We start from the raw sequence: 3,254 nt of genomic DNA on the forward strand, positions 1-3,254 counted from the left end.
CAGTCAACCTTCTCTAACAAGGGAAATTTCAGGCTGGTATACTCCCTGTTTAAAGTCACCCAGCCAGACTAAGCTGGTCTACTCAATGTATGTTGTAGTAGCAGCAGGTTCACGAAATTATACGATGTCCTCACTTTCTGAAACTGGGAGTTTTACTCAATGTATAACGTCCCCCAGTTAGACAGGATTGTTTTCTTCGAATGAAGTTGCTTAATCAAACTGTTCTTGGTTTCAGACATTCTCTCTATCTACTCATTCCTTGTGCGATATCTGATCAGGAAAACCATTGCCACATATGAAACTAATCTGAGTAAAGGACTGGATAAGTTCACTGCACGATGTCTTCACTTTCTGAAACTGGGAGTTTTACTCAATGTATAACGTCCCCCAGTTAGACAGGATTGTTTTCTTCTAATGAAGTTGCTTAATCAAACTGTTCTTGGTTTCAGACATTCTCTCCATCTACTCATTCCTTGTGCGATATCTGATCAGGAAAACCATTGCCACGTATGAAACTAATCTGAGTAAAGGACTGGATAAGTTCACTGCCCATAACGAATCACAAGTGTATGTGGCGCGAACACTGGCCCTTGTGTATAGCGAAGTAAGTTGGAAATCAAATGAATAAGTGGTCGAACGAAGTAACTTCTAACTTTTAAAGCTAGAGAAGAAAAATAATAATAATAGTGCTTATTTATACTGCTCGCATAGGACTGAAAAGTCCCTTTACTCCAGCAGTACTACTATTATTGTTGTCAAATTCTCAAATTATATGAGGATAAAATTCCATACCTCGGCTGGGATTGAACCCACGCTCTGCTGTTTACCAGGCGAGCGCCTTGACCATTACACCACCGAGGCTGCTATAATAGTGCTTTTTCAAGAGGTTTGTTAAATAAAACTGTAACAAAGAAGGTCTTATCGTCTCGAAATCGAAGAGAGAAGGAAGACGGGATAGGAGAAAGCCAGCCGTTCCGAGAACGACACTCATCTGTTCAGGATAAAATCCGGTTTGTTAAATAAAACTGAAACAACGAAGGTCTTGTCGTCTCGAAATCGAAGAGAGAAGGAAGACGGGATAGGAGAAAGCCAGCCGTTCCGAGAACGACACTCATCTGTTCAGGATAAAATCCGCCCCAAGGGAATTAATTTGAAAAATGAGATATATTTAGCTCTCGGCGATAGCACTTCCTCATGGATCACTGAAGTAAGCAACGAAGAGGTTTGATAAAGAGAACTGTAAAAACGGAGGTTTTATCGTCCCGAAATCGAAGAGAAAAGGACAGGATAGGAGAAAGCCATCCGTTCCGAGAACGAACATTAATATTGTTTAGGATAAAATCCGCCCCGGGCGGAAATCGAACCCGCGGCCTAGCGCTTGCAGACGCGCCACCAAGCAAGCTAGTTAGGCTGGCTGATTTCCTCTTTGATTTCTTGATTTATTTCACAGAGATATGTCATAGAAACATTCTGGACCAAGCTGGCATCCAGAGAAACGTCAACCCCCCTCAAGTTAGTACTGACTGAACTGTGTCTACTGTATTCAGTATGGAGTTTGGAGAAATATTTACCCTATCTATATGAGAGCGAATAGTTTGTTAAATAAAACTGTAACAAAGAAGGTCTTATCGTCTCGAAATCGAAGAGAGAAGGAAGACGGGATAGGAGGCAGCCAGCCGTTCCGAGACCGACACTTATCTGTTCAGGATAAAATCCGCCCCAAGGGAATTAATTTGAAAAATGAGAAATATTTAGCTCTCGGCGATAGCACTTTGAACGCACCAATTCCTCATGGATCACTGAAGTAAGCAACGAAGAGGTTTGATAAAGAGAACTGTGAAAACGGAGGTCTTATCGTCCCGAAATCGAAGAGAAAAGAAGGACAGGATAGGAGAAAGTCAGCCGTTTCGAGAACGAACATTAATTGTTTAGGATAAAATCCGCCCCGGGCGGGAATCGAACCCGCGGCCTAGCGCTTGCAAGACAGACGCGCCACCAAGCAAGCTAGTTAGTCTGGCTGATTTCCTCTTTGATTTCTTGATTTGTTTCACAGAGATATGTCATAGAAACATTCTGGACCAAGCTGGCATCCAGAGAAACGTCAACCCCCCTCAAGTTAGTACTGACTGAACTTTTTTTTATGTCGTTGTAGGCAATGTAATTTAAATGAGAGTGTCCCCATTACACACAACACGATTTTTTTTCTGAACGACACAAAATGTCGTTGTAGGCAATGTAATTTAAATGAGTGTTCTCACTACTGACACACGACACGATTTTTTTCCGAACGACACAAAATGTCGTTGTAGGCAATGTAATTTAAATGAGAGTGCTTCCACTACGCACAACACGATTTTTTTTCCGAACGACACGAAATGTCGTTGTAGGCAATGTAATTTAAATGAGAGTGTTTCCACTACACACGACACGATGTTTTTTCCGAACGACAAGTGGGGACGGGCCTTTAGGGTAAAAACAGTGGAACATCGAGCAGGTAAAGGGAAGCGATGACTTCAAATCGCATAGAACTGAGAGTAAAAAACTCTATGCTCTTTACTCCTCTCCGTTTTTAGCCTCAAGGGAAATATTTCTTTTACAAATGTGCAACATCCCACTCGGGCACGGAGGTCGTTTTAAGGCAGGGGTTCCCAAACTTTCGCTTTCACTTTTGTATTTCTTGATTTCCAACGGACCACTTTCCCCTGAATAGAAAATTTTTTTTTCTTCTTTTGGGATCACCTCGTGGACCACTTGAAACCTTCTCGCGGACCAAAGTTTGGGAATCCCTGTTTTAAGGGAAATAGAGTTTCATTTATACACAGTCTCGTATAGGGTAACAATATTAACACAACCGAGGCAGTCACATCCATGATTATCACAATATACAACAACCACGCCACTGGTAAATATGGCAAAGAGCCACGCCATGAGTAAATAATTCAAACAACCACATGTAAATACATATGTCACCAACCAACGGTAAAGATGGTAACAAGTCACTAGTAAATATGGCTTCGACCACGGGTAAATATGGCCTCAAGCCACGAGTAGGCAGTCACATCCGTGATTATCACAATATACAACAACCACGCCACCGGTAAATATGGCCCCAACCACAGGTAAATATGGCAAAGAGCCACGCCATGAGTAAATAATTCAAACAATCACATGTAAATATGTCACCAACCAACGGTAAAGATGGCATCAAGTCACTAGTAAATATGGCTTCGACCACGGGTAAATATGGCCTCAAG

The 3,254-nt window shown here is 41.9% G+C and overlaps 1 long non-coding RNA gene across 1 annotated transcript; it reads left to right on the plus strand.

The window, feature by feature from the left end:
• Positions 1–451: 451 nt before the first annotated feature.
• On the plus strand, positions 452–1,508 carry LOC113472669. The gene is made up of 2 exons (XR_003394885.1): positions 452–604; positions 1,451–1,508. It is a non-coding gene; the product is annotated as an uncharacterized LOC113472669 (long non-coding RNA).
• The last annotated feature ends 1,746 nt before the right edge of the window (positions 1,509–3,254 follow it).

The sequence above is a fragment of the Diaphorina citri genome, unplaced genomic scaffold, assembly GCF_000475195.1.
Source record: "Diaphorina citri unplaced genomic scaffold, Diaci psyllid genome assembly version 1.1 scaffold7127, whole genome shotgun sequence".
Lineage (NCBI taxonomy): Eukaryota > Metazoa > Arthropoda > Insecta > Hemiptera > Psyllidae > Diaphorina > Diaphorina citri.